The sequence below is a fragment of the Rattus rattus genome, chromosome 1 (assembly GCF_011064425.1).
Source record: "Rattus rattus isolate New Zealand chromosome 1, Rrattus_CSIRO_v1, whole genome shotgun sequence".
NCBI classification, from domain to species: Eukaryota; Metazoa; Chordata; class Mammalia; order Rodentia; family Muridae; genus Rattus; species Rattus rattus.
In genome coordinates, this window is record NC_046154.1 from 36,173,123 (window position 1) to 36,191,387 (window position 18,265).

Consider the following 18,265-nt stretch of genomic DNA (forward strand, 5'->3'; position numbering starts at 1 on the left):
TTATATTCACACTTGCCTTCTTTGAGATTCTTCCCATCTGAGTTGACCAGGGTTTGCTTCGTTTTGTGATATTTGTAGATAAGCTCTTGGCTTACCCCCAGAGAGAGCTGGGACAACCACCAAAGGAATCCCAGTAGTTAGTAAGAATGAAGATTTTATTCTTGCTCATGGCACGATTAGCTGTGACTCTGCACATCTTCATTCTTGGAGAAACAGCTTTATTGTGGCATGCTGCTCTCGTGGCAGAGGAAAAATGCTAAGGCCAGAGCATGGACATAAATTTCTGCTTGTAAGTGTATCATGCCAACATGGGAGGTGGAAGCAGGATAGTCAGAAGTTCAAGGACATGGGGGCTGGGAGAGATGGCTCAGCGGTTAAAAGCATTGAATGCTCCTCTAGAGGTCCTGAGTTCAATTCCCAGCAACCACGTCGTGGCTCACAAACATCTGTAATGGGATCTGATGCCCTCTTCTGGTGTCTGAAGTCAGCTACAGTGTACTCATATAAATAAACTAAATATATTTTTTTAAAAAAGTTCAAGGTTATCTTCGACAATATAGCAAGTTCAAGGCTAGTCTGGGCTACGTGAAGCCCTATCTTTAAAAACAAAATGTGAAGCATATTGTTTGTCCATCCCCACCCCCAAGTTCTAGTGTTGGGCCAAAGGCTCTGTGCGTGCTAGGTAAGAACTAGGCAAACATTCTGCTACTTAGTTGCATCCCCAGCCTTCCATCCACAGTTCTGACAAGCCTGGAACTTGATTCTTAGAGGAGGCTGGTCTCGAACTCACAGATCCTCTTGCTTCTGTCTCCCAGGTGCTGAAATTAAAGGTTGTGTTCTACTATGCCTGGCCCCAACCTATTTTTATGGAGGGGGCCTCTCATTGAACCAGGAGCTTACTGACTCAGCTAGGCCGGCAGGTTTCTTCTCTAGCTTTTCAATTATGGGGACCATTGTGCTAGCGGCTTATGGGGTGTTGACGAATCTAACCCAGGTCTTAATGCTTATAGGAAGCACTTCACTGAGCCACGTCCCAACTCCATCTTTAATCTTTTGTGCCAATTCTAACGTTTGAAAAATGTCACCTTTTTGGTTGCTTTTTAATTATCTTTATTCATTTATTGGTGTGTGTGTGTGTGTGTGTGTGTGTGTGTGTGTGTGTGTGTATGATCAGACTATAACTTTCAGGAGTCAGTTGTTCTGATCTATCCTGGGTTCCAAGAATCGAATTCAGGTAGTCAGGTTTGCCGAGGCATTTCGCTGGCCCCTGGAGGCTTTTAAAATTTGGCATGCCGGCGAAGGTCTTTCTTTCCTCACCATTCATTTCCTTTAAAAACAAAACACGGAAAACTATTTTCAAAAACTCAGAAGCACGCGCATCAAAGCTAAGAGCTTCAAGGATAGAACGTCCTCGGAGGTCACCTAGAGACGCCTCCGGAGCCCCTGGAAGGGGGCGGGGCCATAAAAGTCTCAGATCTCACTATTCCGTTTTGCCCCGCAGGCTGCCCTACTCAATTCTCGCGAGACTTCAGGCGCCTCAGCTGCTGCGCACTACGCGGCGCTGGGAGTCAAGGCGCGGAGTGGGGGAGGGGCAGGGGAGACGGTACAAACGGCGCGGCCGCCATCTTGTTTGCGCCCCCGCTCCGCACGCGCTCCGTTTTCCGTGACGCACGCTTCCCCCTCCCCTCCGCCGCGCCCGGGCCTCTGCATTGCCCGACGGCGCAGCAGCGCGGGGGCGGCTGCTTTCTTCGCTGGACGCCGGAGTAGAGGCCTGTGAGTGTATGGAAGCTTGGGCGAGGAGGGTGGAGAGAGAGGTGGCGGCCGGCAGTGAGGGCGGTGCTTCCCGCCTCTGGCGGAGATCTCACTTCCCTCTGCGGCCGCCGCTGCACTTCGGTCGGCCCTGCCGCCGCCATGTTGTGTCTTCGCCGGGCCCGCCGCTGTCGTCGCGGCTGCGCTCGCGGGGTCCGTGCGCCTGGGCCCGCGGGCTTTCTCCCATTGGCGGAAGGCGACTGCGGGGGGGCTCGCTCGTGATTGGTCGGCGGCGGGGAGGCCGCGGACCTGGCACCTTATTGGTCACGCCGGCTCCGGCCTAAGGGGTGATGAAGGAATTAGCGGCTGTCGGGATGCTAGCTGCTCAGGCTTAGGCGGCAGGGGCGATGATTCTTCTAATGCCAGCGTGGCGGGGAGACTCTAGGACGAAGCCGGAGGCCCTAAAGAGAAAGAGAGTGGTAGCCTGGCGTGTGGCCTGCAAGGGGGAGGGGGCACTACTAATTTCAGAGGCACTCAGCCAACTACAAGATGGGGGCGTGCAAGCCCCTGGTTTGTAAACACGGAACAGGAGTTACAGAAGTGTCTTCGAGATCTAGGGGTGCTAGACTTGGGATCCAGCTTGGGAATGACCCTAAATAGTCTTGAGTGCATGGTATGGAAGTAGTGGGAGTGAGGACCAGAAGAACAGAATCGGTTAGGGAGTCTGCTGTAGAATTCGGATTTTGAAACCCGGAGGATTAATGTGGAACTCCAGAGTCCATTCTGGGTTCTGAAATGGAGTGTGAGAAACAGGTAAACAGAGGGATCCCATTGGACAGGTGTGTCAACTTTTAGAAATTGAATGCCAAATTTAACATTACATTAAGTACAATCCGAAAGTTGGCTGTAGAATGTATTTGCATAATTGGGAAGTTGTGGGTTACAGGATTTGGGATAATGCTAGTTTTGAGATGTTACATATGAAAATTTCTCGGTCTAAGAAAAATATAGGATCAGAGCTTTATGCTTGCTGGACAAACATTCTAACAGATGAACTACACCATTCATCCCTAAAATTGTTATATTTTTACTTTCAGTTCAGAGATATTGAATCACTAAGGGCCCCGTGAGTCACAGGAATAATAGACTTACTTGTTTTGCGTGCTTACCTGGGTGTATAAGTACATTTTACCCGTCACTCAGATAATGGACTCATTATCATTCTCATTCTCTGAGGAAACAAGAGTTTAGTAATTTGCTGTAGTCAGGTGTGCTGTCCCCTGGTGTGGGGTCATCAGGCAGGCCAAGGTGGGAAGGTTGCTTGAGCCCAGGAATTTGAAGTCAGCCTGTAGGATATGGTGAGACTCTAAAAGCCAAACAAAACCACGAGGGATTTAGTTAAGTTCACAGCTAGAAAGTGACAGCCCAGATCCAGACACAGGTCTGTAATTCTCAATCCCTATGCTGCTTTTAGAGTTCCCCACTTCATATCCTTCCTTTTCTTCCTCTGTTGTCTTCTTCTATCTTTGCTCTCTCCTCTTCTTCCTTTACTTTTTTTCTTTTGAGACAAGTTTTCATGTTGTCCAGGTTACCCTTAAACTTACTCTGTAGCTGGTAATGACTTTTAGTCCTGATTCTTCTGGACTCACATCCTAACTGATGAGATTTCCCAGAGAGTCCCATACTGGGATCTTGGAGCTCTTAATTCTTTTTTACTTTGACATTTTTATTACATTTTAATTTGTTGTGTACATGTCGGTGTGTGAGCCCTAGCATGCGGGAGGTCAGAGGACAGCTTGTAGGTCTTCCTTCTACCATGTGACACCCGTGGGACGAGTCCAGTCCCCAGGCTTTGTGGCATTGTGCAGGAGCTCTTACCCGCTGACCTACCTTGCCAACCTGGAGCTTATTTTGACTTTATTTTTCTTTCTGGGATGGGGTCTCACTATATAGACCAGGCTGAATTCATAGAGACTCCATCTCCTTCCTAAGGAATGGTGACATTGAAGATGTCACCAGGCCCAGCCGGAGCCCTTATGTATTCATTTATTTAGGTTTTATGGGGTGAGGGGAGAAGGAGAGGGTTAGAAGGTTTCTCTGTGCAGTTGTAGCTGTCTTGGAACTCCCTCTATAGATCAGGCTTGCCTCGAACGCCGAGATCATCTTGCCTCTCCGCCTCCTTAGTGCTGGATTAAAGGCTGTGCCATCACTGCTCTTCTGGAACCCCTGAATTTAAACTCTGTATTACCTTGTTGCTACAGATTGTTGTGGAAAAAGGAAAACCCTTGCAAGCATCTTAGTTCAGAAAGTTATCTTAGGCTGTTTTTAGATATATTATTTGTGCTGAGGTTCTAAAGAGATAACCATGCTGAATTTACTTAGTTTGCAAAGTCAAGCCATGTCTATCGGTCACTGGATATATCCTCAGTCTACTGGACAGCATTGCCTCACATACGGGAGCATTGACTTAGTGGTAGAGATGACCCTTTAAAAGTAGGCTCTTGGGCTGGGGATGCAGCTTCATTGGTTAGATTATGAGCCTAGCATGTACTAACCCCCGGGTTTGATCACTAGCATCTAATAAACAGAACCCAGTAATGAGTACTTGTAATCCCGGCACCTAGGACATAGAGAAGGAAGGTTCAGGAGATTGAGGCTAGCTTGGGATATATGAGATTCTGTCTTTAAGTTAATTAAAATGAAATAAAAACAAAGGCAGAGTCTTCCTATGTAGCTCAAGCTAGCATCTAACTTGGAATTCTCTTGCCCTAAGCTCCTGAACATTGAGGCTACAGGGTATAACCCCTTTGGTACAATGCCAAGAGTTACATGTCAGGAAGTGCACTACCACATGATCCCAGTAAGTTCAAGTTTACCTCATTCATTGAAAGGAGAATGGCAGAGGACATGCGTAGTGTCACAAATGACCTTGAATTTTATTCCAGCCTCAGATAATACAATTTAAGAACATTCCTTAGCTATCAAGTTCTTTTCTAGTCTACTTGTTTCAGAGGAAGCTGGTGGTGAGTTATCGGATGTTTTGCAGTCATTTGTTCAGTTTCTCATGCGTGGACTGTGATGAACTAGGAAGGTTAATAATGTTCAGTACATTTCAGTATTTTCCCTGCAGAGACTCAAAGCACCCAACATCCTTTAAGTGGGTCATTTACAGGAGGAAATGAATTACGCTTTGACTACAAAGTGCCTCTGGGAAGGGGCAGTAAAGCAGCTGATTTTAAAGCTGGACCTAGCAAAAAATTGTCTCTGCAGTCTCTATTGTGTGTGCTGGGGTAAAGTCTTGGGAGTTTTCTTTTCTTTGTAAAGTAGTAATTACAAGAAATGAGTATAATAGAGTATGAGAAGATAACATTGTGAACCTTAATAAATGAGAGAACTCATTATTTTCTTTTTGGAACTGCATAAAATGTGCCATTCTAACTGACATCCATTTAGAGCTTCCTCAACAAGGAGGCCTTTTATAGTTCTCTCCTTGTGTACAGCAGGATTCCACATGGGGGAGCAACCACTTTATAGGAAAGAGAAATCTAAATCATTAGGGCTGTTGTGGATTAGAGGCTGATTTTCCATAGGCCAGTGTGAGGTCAGTCTTAAACTTCTAAATGCTCAAAGTTGTTGGGTACTTTGTTTTAGAGAAGAGTTATCTCATGATACCCTCTAACTCCCAGTTGCATCAAAGTAAAGATGGAGAGGGAATGAAAGATTTTCATATTTGCCCAAAGCAATTAAAGTTAGAATAACCAGTATTGTTCTGTCCAGTAGTGTTTTAAGTTTTTTTTTTTTCTTTTTTTTTGGGGGGGAGCTGAGAACCGAACCCAGGGCCTTGCGCTTACTAGGCAAGCGCTCTACCACTGAGTTAAATCCCCAACCCCATGTTTTAAGTTTTTTAATGTAGAAAATTTTAGTTGAAGGTTTTTTTTTTTTTTTTAAGTAAGAGGAAAATAACATTGTGGGGAAAACATCTGCCTGCCTACAAAACCTTTTGTGAGGTTGCAAGACTTGTACCCTTTACCACCTTTCATGTTTCTCAGCAGTGATGTGTGGTCTCATTCACTGGCACTTGGACCCACCTCCAGAATGGACTCATGTGGGTTGGGGATTTAGCTCAGTGGTAGAGCGCTTGCCTAGCAAGCACAAGGCCCTGGGTTCGGTCCCCGGTCCCCAGCTCCGAAAAAAAACAAAAAACAAAAAACAAAACAAAACAAAACAAAAAACAGAATGGACTCATGTGCCCAGTCTGCAGAGAACTTAACCATGGAAAAGCTTCAGGTGTAGTCTAGAGAGGTGAAATACAATCTACCTTTTCTGTGTTTGAATGTTTCTAGAATAGGTTTAAACTAAAGGCTTATTTTTTAATGTGTAAGGTACATAAAGGTGTTCTATTTAAGCTATACTGCCCATTTAAAGTCAGTACAGAAGATTCAAGGATTGCTCTGAGTATGAACCATAAACAGTGATCTTGAACAGTGTTTCAGTAAGGTTAAAAAATGAGTGACTCAAGAAATGATACTGCTATCTGTAGTGTTTTATATCATGCCACTGGTGGAAAGCTGTGAGTTTCTGAAGCTGTTCATGGTACCCGATTGCTCCAGTCCCTAGACTCAGAAGCTACAAATTGTCCAGTGAGCTGTATAAAGTGAGATTCTTTGCCTGTGTTGAGTCCATTTTATGAGGTATATACCATCTTCACAGTTTTTTTTTTTACTTTTTTTTTAAAGATTTATTTATTTATTTTATGTATGTAAGTACACTGTCACTCACTCTCTTCAGACATACAAGAAGAGGGCATCAGATCCCACTACAGATGGTTGCGAGCCACTATGTGGTTGCTGGGAATTGAACTCAGGACCTCTGGAAGAGCAGCTAATGCTCTTAACCTGCTGAGCCATCTCTCCAGCCCTGTTTTTGTTACTTTTTTTTTTCTTTTCTTTTTTTCGGAGCTGGGGACCAAACCCAGGGGCTTGCGCTTGCTAGGTATTTTTGTTAATTTTAACTGTCTTAAAAATTACTACTCTTCTCTGAGGGCTAAGTATAATAGAACTTGTTCATTATGAAACAGCCCAGTTTAGGAAGCAGAATGTCCTTGGTTGGCAGTAAGCTGGAAGGCAGAATACTTTGTTGATGGTGATATTTTAATGTCATTTTCAGTAATACTAAATTTATTTACTTACTTAAGGCAGGGTCTCTCTACATAGCTACATATGTTCTGGAACTCAGTATGTAGATCAGGCTGGCTTGAATTCACAACGATCCCCTTACCTTTGCTGGGACTAAAGGAATGCACTACCATGCCCAGGTAGTGCACTGAACTCTTCACTATTCGCCGTAGCTAAATAAGGTTGCCTGGAGTCTTTCCACAAAAATGTTGCTGACCAGTGACCAAGTAAAATATAGTTTCTTATTTTACCGTTGCTAGGCCTTTGTACACACATGTGTTTGTGAGAGCTAGTAAAGATTTTGTGTTAGGATCCTTGCATAGTAGAGTTCAGGTGACACTTCTAGGCTAGTATGTGAATGAGAAATAAATACTCTGTGTAGGACAGGACAGCTAGGTCTTTATTTGGGAAGGAGTTTCCTAAGAATGACATATGTCTCAAAAGTGACATGGATTCTTAGAGGTTAATATATCAAAGGCTTTCCAGTCTAATAAAAAATAAGTTATAATTAATAACAGCTTTTTTTTGTTGAGCTTGTATGGGGCACATTATTGTTATTCTATGTGTGTCATTAACCTGAGTCCAAGGCACCATCAGAATGACTCACTGGGTAAAAGTGGTTGCCTTGCAAACCTATGACCTAACTTTGATCCTTAGAACCTGTGGTGGAAAGAGAGAACCTATTTCAGACATTGTCCTCCACAGCCCACACATGGAGTAGTAATAAAATAACATTACAAGCACTGAGTCTTACTGGTTTTTTCAAAGAATTTTAATAGTTTCCTTCCACTCCCTTTCCCTCTTCCTTCTCCTTAGTCTCCTCCATTCTCACAGGCTTACTCTAATACCCCACCCCCTTTATTTTAAACAGGCTGTTTCAGCCTCACTGTCCTGGAACTCACTATGTAGATCAGTCTGGCATAGAATTTACAAAAATCCTCCTGCCTCTGCCTACTGAGTACTGGGATTAAATGTATGTATCACCATGCCTGTTCCCTTCTTTCTTTTGAGGAAGGATCTAGTACATAGTACACTGTGTAACTCAGGCCGATCTTCGCCTTCTGAGTGATGAGGGCATGCGTACACACACACGCACACACATTCACACACACACACACACACACACACACACACACATATCACCATGCTCAGTTTCCTGTTCATATTTTTAACTCTGCTGCCATACCAAGGGCTCTTATTCTTAAGATCTTAACTTCCCCCAAGAAACCACCTCTGACCAGTCTGACTTTTAAATGGACCCATGGTGGGATCCTCTGCTTATAGTAGTGTGCACATACATGTTCTCTACACACGTCATGATTCTTTTTTTTTTTTTTGAAGATTTATTTAATTTATATGAACATGGTAGCTTTCTTTAGAAAAGGCAGAAGAGGGCATCAGATCCCACCATGTGGTTGCTGGGAATTGAACTCAGGACCTCTGGAAGTGCAGCCAATGCTCTTAACCCCTGAGCCATCTCTCCAGCCTTAAATTTCTTTCTTTCTTTCTTTCTTTTTTTTTAAATATTTTTTAAGATTTATTTATTAGATATGAATACACTGTAGCTGTCTTCAGACACACTAGAAGAGGGCATCAGATCTCATTACAGATGGTTGTGAGCCACCATATGGTTGCTGGGAATTGAACTCAGGACCTCTGGAAGAGCAGTTAGTGCTCTTAACCACTGAGCCATCCCTTCAGCCCCAGCCTTACATTTCTTATAATAGACTTTAACCCCATTGAGGACAGACATTTTTGTCTGATTTGGGATTCAGGGCCTGTGCCTGTGAGTATTTATTGAACAAACTAAATTATCCTACTCTTCCAACCTTGTAAGATGTTATGCTACAGGAGACTTGCTGCAGTAGAGCTTTAACAAGCTTGAGGCCATTAGCTACACAGCCATGATAAGGAGGAATTGGCGTCTACATCTCTGTAGGTGCAAAGCCTAGACTTTTTTGTGTGCTACTCCACATGGCTGCTCTTTTTCTTGTCTTTTCATGGCCTTGTCAAGTGCTGAGACAGCCAGTGACTAATGACCCAATTCATAGCTTTCCAGGCACCTTGTCCCCTTGTTTGGACAGCTGAGAGCTGAAGTGAGTTCCTCCAGAATCATTTCCATCCTTTGGTCAGTCTCATTTTATGCCTTAGAGTCTCGCCTGCCCCTGTGTATCCCTGGCTAGCTTGGTGCTGACTATGTAGTCTAGGCTGATCTTAAAGACTGTGTTTTTTAGCCAAGTAATTTAGAATTTATCTACCTAAGGTCCTTTTTTTTCCTCCTTTTCATTCATTTTCTAAGCACCAGTGCTACATTTATTTCTTATCTAACTGTTCCTGGGCTGCCTTTGGACAGTATCTAAAAGCCTAATGGTTAGGGCAGCTTTCTGTTACTCTTTAGTAGTTGGAATTGAACCTAGGACCCTATGTGTGCTAGGCAAGTGCTCTATCACTAAGCCACTAGCCGTGTCCTCTACCTCTTAGATTTTAAAACAGTGTCTCACTAAGTTGACTAGTCTGGCCTTGGTTTTCCCTACCATCCTTCTGCCTTAGTCTGTAGCTGGGATTACAGATTTGTACTGTCATGTTTGGCTATTTCCTTCTGAAAATGTGTTGACATTTTAATAAACAAAATCTTGGTGTAGACTTGATTTGGGAAGTAGCTGATAGTTGTTCTGAACTAAACCAGTGGATCAGAAGCTGTAATCTTGTGAATAGCTTCTGGTTTTCTTTCATTTGTTTGTAACTTTTGAAACTGGGTCTCTTTATGTAACCCTGGCTGTCACTATGTAGACCAGGCTGGCCTTGACCTTACAGAGAGCTGCCTGCCTCTGCCCCTGCCTTTTAAAGGCTGGGAGTAAAGGTGTGTACCACCATACCCAGTTTGATTTGTTTATAATTGTTTAAAAGGTGTGAAACAAACATTAAGATGCAAAGATCTGGCATTAAAATAGTCTGATTTTTGTGTCTTTTAAAAAATCTGGAGCTCACAGTAGACCAATAGTCCTACATGACCATTTTTGTTAGAGCTGATAGTATTTTTCCCTTTAGATGGGATATTCACTCTGCAGTATTCCTCAGTTCTTACTATCTCATTTACTGACACTGTGGTTAGAGTCAAGATTAGTTTATATCTTTTCAGGGGGCAGGAAGGACTTGATTTTTTTTTTTTTTGAGACAAGATCTTATTGTGTACCTCCTATCTAGTGCTTACTGTGTACAGCCAGGCTTCTTCCTCTTGCTTCAGCCTCCAGAGTACTAGAATTACAAATGTGCACCTGATTTATATATTCATGCTGAGCATTGGGAATAGATGTAAGAAAGACATAGTTGCTGCCTTGAAGAATCTCCTGTAGTAATAAAGATGTTTTGAAAAACAAGTTATAGCAGGTATAAAGTACTGTAGTATAAAATGTATGCTTAGGTATTTATTGAGAACCTACCATATTCAGATTTGCTTAGTGCTCTCATTTATCTCAGTACTCCTGTGAATTAATACTATTTTATCATTTTCAACAAGAAATAATCTCAGAGTGATTAAGTAATGTGGCTAATATCAAATAGCTAATAAGGAGGTAGGTTCTCATCAGAAATTAGTATTGTGGCCAAGAATGAGTTCTCAGTCTTCTGTGAGAGCACTGAGGCTTGAATTGTGTAACCTGAGTTACTGGTGTTCTCTCTTAGTGATGAGAGTGCTTTTTAGGGTGAGTTGATGCAATTGTGTGGCATTGAGGACTGCCAAGATGCAAGGCCAGGGGAGAATGGAAGTTAGAGGCCCAGATATCCCGTGAGGCACTTAGTGTACAGTAATATCAGCTAGGGAGGAAAAAGCTATAGTAAGTGACTGGGCCAGGTTGCCAAATGCAAATTCAAGGATAATTTGTGTTCTCTTCCTACTGTGGTTTGAATTCTACTGTGGTGACTGCTGATGAGAAATAGGAGTTGAAATGTTTTTCCTGTACACTGCCAAGGACTAATAAAAGCTATGCCCAAGACCTTCACAGAGTAGCAAGGGACTTGATTGGTTTAATCTGGTACATCAAAAGCAGAGTTGAAGGGCAGACTTTTGGAACAATAAGCAGACCTCGGTTGTGACTGGTGGTGAAAGCCCTGGATTTCCGGCCTAAAAACCAGAGATTTTTAGTTCCAGCTGGGCGTCCTCTTACACAGCTCTTTACAGCTGAGGAATTGCTTGCTGCAGGACTACAGGACATGGAAGAGGAATTGCTGCAAAGTACTTTTTGGGCTTTAATACCAGTCTCGTTTGGTTCTGCATGATGTCTTCTCTGTAAAAAGCAGAAGGTAGAATTGGATGGCATTCAGCATTTTATATTTTTTAAATTCTTATTCAAGCACAGCATAATGTACTATATATATTTATTTAATCCCTACAGTGTAAACAGCCTGTATTACAGATGAACAAACTATGGCTCAACCGTAGTCCTTGTTATATTATTAAAAGCTAAGTACTAGAGCCCCGAATATATAGACAACACTGTGGTTATCCCTGGTGCCCTTCAGAACACTAGAATGTTTCCAGAAACAATAGTGAGCCAAGTAAAACTATTAACCTCGCTGAAGATTAGTCCTGCTCCATATTTAACAAAGTAAAAAAACCAGGTGTCTTTCTGTGTAGATCACATTGGAATTCTGAATTCTTTTGCACCATCCTTCCTGCTGGTTACCTGGTATTACAGGTATGTGCTCCCACACCTGGTTCAGAGTTTTGATGTCATAGGAGGCATTTTTCCCCTATTACATTTTCAGTAAATTGGAGTAGAGCTTTGTGATAGGGTTCTTTTGAAATGCTGAGGTCTCTGCCACCAACTTCATACATTTACCCTAAATCATTCTATTTTGATTTGTTGGTGTTAATCTGTGCTTTTAAAATTACTACAAATACAAAAGGTACCTTTAGAGATCATGAAGACTGTTGTATGGGCAAAGCTTCACTTTGATATTAAAAGAAGGCTGAGTTTTTTGTTTTTATTAACTCAACAATATGGTTTTGATATTGGTTTTAATCTGTTAATAATGATCAACAAAAACATGGAAGTGGATGGTTACAACTTTCCGAGCTTGTGCACATTGCTTTTCTGGTTTAGTGCCATAGGTTACTGTAGCAGTATCTTACAGACACTGTTCACGGCCAATCAGAAGCAGTGAAATTACCTTCAGTTTTTTAAATGGAACTCCATAGCCAATAGAAAATCCTTTAGGTCGGAAATGTAGCGACCCTTTCTTTCTTTCTTTTCTTTTCTTTTTTTAAGAACAATTCTAAATTTGCCCTCCCCTGTTTTAGAAGTGCATGAGACCATATGTGTCTGCGCGTGCATTTGCTAAATATTTCCGATCCTTAAGTTCTTGTGTTTGAGTGAAGAATCTGACCCCTGTTCTGCTTCTCAAGGTAACTTTAAAACAGGAAGTGTACAAAGGAGGTAACTGATGACGTGAACAGCCAATCATGGCTTTGTATTCTTAGCTGATAAAGCAGCTTAGCCAATGGGACTGCTTTGGAGGCAAGGTTTGGTGTCAAATAGCAGGCTAGATTGAATGCCTTTGACTGTTAAAGTGGAAGGAGGCTGCAGGGCTTCATTGGAGCCTCAGAGTTTTTCACTGAGGCAGGGGTCAGCTGAAAGACAAAGAAAAATGGCGAATAGTTTGCTGGGGGGTGGGAGGACAGCTGTTCGGGTTTTCACTGGAATGAACATTCCAGACTCAGGTTTCTACATCTTCTGCTGCCTTTTGTCCTCCGGTCTTTTTTTGGGGGGGGGGGGGGATAGGAGTGACTTAAATTCTCCCTGTCCGAGGAGATATAAATAACTTCATGTAAAATTAATGCAGTTCTCGGTAAGTTTAATTCTTTGTTTTGTGTTGAGATGATAAAGACTATTTAGCTTCAGAGAGTGCAGACAAGTTGCACTGTTTCAGAAAATGGCCACTTTACATTCCGTGCATACCTTCTTGTGCACCTAGATTACCTTGCTCTGTTTAGATTTTGCATGTCCTTCAACTAAGCTTTTCCTAGTTTAATATCAACAAGACAGATGCAAGAAGGGCTAATTATTTTTCCTGGGCATACAAAAGCAAAGCACTTTGTCTTTGCATTGGGTAAACTTAACTGTTTTCCAAATAATTTTCCTTTGTTCAAGTGCACTGAAGCTTTTCTACAGAATAAGATGAGTTTTAAGAGTTTTTTTTTTATTTTCATGCACTTTGTTGACATATATGTTTCAAAGATAGAAGCACATTATTGTTCTTTCACTTGCTTGAAATTATGATTAACAACTGATGCAGGTTCTAATGGGGGAAGGCCCACATGCCAGCCTGAAAATTCTCTTGTAACTTTCTTGATCTACTTATCTGCCTCTGTATTTTAATAAGAATCAATTGAATAAGTCTAAATTGTAAATTGTTCATTTTGGTTTAATATGCTGATTAGTTTAGAGTCCAGTTAATATTGGAAGTGAGGAGCTTATCATGTTTTTGTCAGCTGTTGATTTGGTTCTTTAAAATGATTTAAGCAAATGCCTTTGTTTCCTGTATGAAGTATATAAGGGGCTTACCTGCAGTTTGTGACTAGAAAAGTTAAGTGTATAGGTAGCCTTTTGCCCTTGATATTTACCCCCTTTAATGATATGAAGCTTACGTAGATTGCTAATCAGTAACAAGTCAGTTCTTATGAGTAGTCAAATCATCAGTCCTATGTACTAAGATCTGTAATATCCCTGATTTTTTAAAAAGCAATTCTTTGTTTTTCTCTTTATTTGGAAATACTGGATGAAGGTCATTCGAACATTCCTGCTGCAGATCAGTGTAGAGCAGTGAGGCAGTAGCAGTCCCTGGACAGGGAAAGGAGCAGGCCTGGCTGAGGAGAACTTGGAAGGTGTTGGTCTGCCTTCGATTGCTTCCTCCTGAGGGAAGGTTTACCTGAGAGGATCCATTGGGGTTTAAGTTTAGATATGTGCAGCTGGAGTGAGTGGGATAACAAACAGCCCAAGTTACTGGATGCAGGCCTCTGCCGCTGCTCTGAAAAGTGACCTTGAGGAGTTGAAAGATTGAAGGACAAAGTTTGTTTATGCAGATTGGAACTGAAAAGCTCTCTTAAGATGAAAGACTGTAGTTCTGGGTGTTCTAGTCCAGTGGTTACTAGGAATTTGTTATAGTTCAGATCAGGAGTTTTTAAAGGAGTAATAGGTCTGCATTCATTCTCTTCTTCCCCTGTCTTTTCTTTCCTAACCCCAGCCTCAGGAAAATTTTTCTAACTCTTTCTGATATGATAATTGAGTGAATTATCTAACAGATTCAGAGTTCCTTGCATGCCATTCTGTCACCCTTGTAATCTAAAGGGTTCTTAGTGGAGAAAATGGTATTTCAGGAGTTCAAATAGTTGTATTTGTGAAGCTCCTCTTGGAGGATTGGAAGGTTGATGGTAAGAAAATATTAATTTGGGGGAATTTTAAGTTCTACCAAGAGGAGTTTGTGTTAAATATTATATTTTAAGTGATACTTATTTATTTTGTATAGGCTGTTGGTATAAGTGTTTTAAGCTGTAAGTATGATTTAAAAAAAAAAAAGATACAGGTATCAGTGACCTTTTTTGCTCTGAGAGAGTCCTGTAACAGAGGGATAAAAATGAAGTTGGAGAAAAAGGGAGGCTGAGTTAAAGCTCCATATACTCTAGAACTTTGTGGAGCTGGTTGCTTAGAGCATGTAGCCAAGTTTACCATCTTTTTTTCAGGCACACCCCTGCAAAAGCCTGAAACAGCTAACATAACATTCCTGCATGCTCAATGTTGAATGGCATTTGTGGACCTCCTCATTTGATACTTTGTTGAAAGACGTACAATCTCCTCCTCATTTAATACATTAGACTTGAAAATATTTTTAGACAAAAGAGGAAAACTTTATATGGTAAAGAGCAAAAAGTCTTATGGAATTAACCATAACTCAAACTGGAGGTGTTAGGAGAGAGAGGTGAGGGGGCAGGGAGGCTTGGATAGAGCCTAACACCTAGACCTTCTGGTGATAGACAGTATTTTGAGGCAGTAGAATATAAATTATTTAAAGCTGAGAGTCCTGTTTTCAAGTCAGCTTTGAGTGTGGGCAAGTCATCTGTTGTTCAAAGTCAGCTTATAAAAACATGGGACCTAACAGGCTGTTAGCTGTGTAGTTTAGTTGGTAGAGTTGCTAGCATATAGGAAACCTAGGATTTGATTCCTTGCTCTTCATAAACCAGGCCTGGTGGCTCATACCTTTAATCTCAAACTTGGGAAGGGGGAAGCAGAAGGATCAGAAGTGCAAGGTCATTTAATACCAGCCTGGGCAATATCTCAAAAAAGAGACACAGAAATAGCAGCTTGGTGGGTGTGATGATATATGTGTGTGAACTGCGTACACATGCCTTTATATGTGGGGGACAGAGCTGGATCCTGGGTGATTTCGTTTATCATCCAGTTTTTCTTTCTTCTCAGTTAACTTGGAGCTTACCAATTGGCTAGACTGGCTGGCCCTGAGACCCAAGTATCCTTTTGTTTCTGCCTCCTTGTTACAGGATTACAATAGGCTTGTACCACCATGCCTGACTTTTGACATGGATGCTGGGTATCTAAACTCAGGGCTTTAGTCTTGTACTTGCTCACTGAGCCATTTCTCTAATCTCCACCTCCCCCTACCCCCCATTTCATAAAAAGTTGTTTTTTTGTTGTTTTTTTTTTTACATTTCGGTGGTGGTGGTGGTGGTGGTGGTGGTGGTGGTGGTGGTGGTGGTGGGGGTGGTGGTGGTGGTGGTGGTGGTGGTGTCATGTTCATGTCATGCTGTACATGTAGAGGTTATATTATAGGACAATTTCAGTAGTGGGTTCTCTCTTCTCCATCATGTGGGATCTGGGGGCTTGGATTGAAAGGCTTAGAGGCCTTATCTGCTGAGGTTCCCCTTCTCCCCCGACACCATATGTAGTCCAGGCAGGTCTTGGATACTCTAGTCAAGGATGACCTTGAATTCTTGACCTTTTCCCACCTCCTCAGTGTTGAGATTCTTGGTGTATACCGTTTGGCCTCAGCTGAGGATGGAAACTAGGGCCTGGTGCCTGCAAGGCAAATGCTCTGTCTGAGCTATATCCTGTACCAGTATATAGAGGGGGTCTTGAGTGAGGTTCTGTGTATTGAAAATCCTCTGTACATTATGGATTACTGCATACTGTTTGCTGCTGATGCAAGCTAACTGAGGGACTTATGTGGTTAGGGAGATAGGTGTGACATCAAAGAAAATGCTGATGTGATCTATTTATAAAATAATGTTTGATTCCCTCACCTGCTTATTCTTTGTGTTTACAGGATCCTATTTTTAAGTTTATTATTTTGTGTATATGTATGAATGTGGGCATGCATATGAAATGACATGTATGGAAGACGGGATAACTTTTAGGAGTCAGGTATCTACTTCTACCATGGGTTTCAGAGATTAAACTCAGGTCTCAACAAGTACCTACCGAGCTCTCACCAGCTCCATCCTGTCTATTTAATACACGTATTAAGATTATTGAATCGCCATCAAGATTGTTATGAAGGAATTATTAACCTCCATGTCAAAAATTAAGGGTCTCAGCCCAAAAATTAAGGGTCTCAGAGAATTCAGGAGTTCATCATCCTCTGTTAAATAGGAAGTTGAGGGCTAACCTGAGATACATGAGGCCTGCCTCAAAAATAAAACAAACATCAAAATAAGGACCTCAGAACAGAAAGCAGTGGTAGTGCTGTTTTGTTTCTAAAATTTGTGTGTATGTGTGCCGTGTGTGTGTGTGTGTGTGTGTGTGTGTGTGTGTGTACACGTGTATGCGTGTACATGTGTGGAGATCAGAGGATGATATATAGAGTTCAGGGATTAAACTCAGGTCCTTAGGCTCGCCTGGCAAATGCTTTTTCCCACTGAATCATCTCCTGGCCTCCTTCCACCCCCTTTTTAAAATGGAATGCTATTCTTAAAAAAAAAAAAAAAGTCATTAAACTTAGGAGCTTCTCCAAGTAAAGACTGGGAAGCCTGTTCTGATTGGATGCTGAGATATGAATTTTATTTTAATGTGGTTAAGTTCTTGTTGCTGATTGTTAGCGGAGGTGGGTTTTTGTTTTTTTTTTTAATTTTTTGTGTGCCACATATTTATAAAGTACACTGGAGCCTTTTTTTATTTGTTTGCTTTGAGGTCATGGTCTTTCTGTCTGCAATTATTTGGGAGCTTGAGAAGTAATTACACTTGTAGAATAGTAGAGAGCAAGTAAATATTGAGCCAAAGACTTTAAAAAGAAAATAGGACTCATTAAAATCTAAGCATGAGCATAAATTTGACACAGTTGATACTGTGTGATGCTTCTGTAGCATAAGTGATAGACCCTGACGGATGTCTAGTGTTACCTATTTTTAGGATTATGTGCCCCCTTTTTTATTTCCTGTCCTATTAAGTTACTTCCTGTCAGGCATGGTTAATCTGAGGCATTGATGTTGGCTTATTTTATTTTTTATTTTTTGTGCATTGAAAACCTTAGTTCAGATAGTAAGATTCAGCACAGCGAACGTTAACTTAGCTAAGTAAAACCCCAGTTCCTGGACAGTGTCAGCTTGAAAACAACAGCCTTGGTAACTAGGCGTTTTATTCCTAAAATTAGATTAGGTCACCTTTTCAAGGAGCTGGGGTTATAGAGATGGCTCAGTGGTTAAGAACACTTGCTGCCCTAGAGGACTGAGTTCAGTTTCCAGCAACTGTACCGTGACTTACCACCACCTGTGACTCCAAAACAGGCTTTTTTTTTTTTTTTTGCCACTTTAGACAGTTGCCATGCATGTGGTGCATGTACATAAATGCAGGCAAAATATGCATAAACCTGAAATTAAAAAAAAATCTGAAAAAGGGTAAAAACAAACTGAAGAAACCCAAGTTGTATACTTTTTGGAAGGGCTTCAGAAATCTAAAAAGCATTATTGTCACTCTTTTTTTTGTTTTGTTTTTTTGTTTTTGTTTTTCTTTCCTCTCTTTCTTTTTACAGTACTAGGTATTAAATCCAGAGCCTTATAAAGGTTAGGTTAGCCCTCTACTACTGAACTACATTCCATAGCTCCTAAAAATCATTTTTTGAAGCAGATTATGGTTGTCTTTGTGAATCATTATTTTAGCCCAAATTTATCCACAGAGTTTGATTAATGCTAATCAGGCTGACAGAATAATTTAGGCAAGCACTCTAGCACATCTGCAGCCTTTCTGGAGTCATGGGATCTAGTCTAGTTTTTCTTGGAACAATTGAGGCCAGAGAGAGTTGGGGCTCTATTAAGATTTCACGTTTTTAGTGACTGGACT

General features: G+C 41.6%; 1 protein-coding gene across 2 annotated transcripts in view; it reads left to right on the top strand.

Annotated features, from left to right (window-relative positions):
• The first annotated feature begins 1,651 nt into the window (after positions 1 to 1,651).
• The window catches only part of Nfyc (nuclear transcription factor Y subunit gamma), a 68,045-nt gene continuing 51,431 nt past the window's right edge, over positions 1,652 to 18,265 (top strand). Inside the window, exon 1 of one of the 2 annotated variants that reach the window (XM_032899001.1) lies at positions 1,652 to 1,773. The gene's annotated coding sequence lies outside the window, so the exon portion shown is untranslated. Of the gene's footprint in view, positions 1,774 to 12,684; positions 12,771 to 18,265 lie in introns of those variants that run through there. The other variant, XM_032899007.1, reaches the window with a different exon arrangement.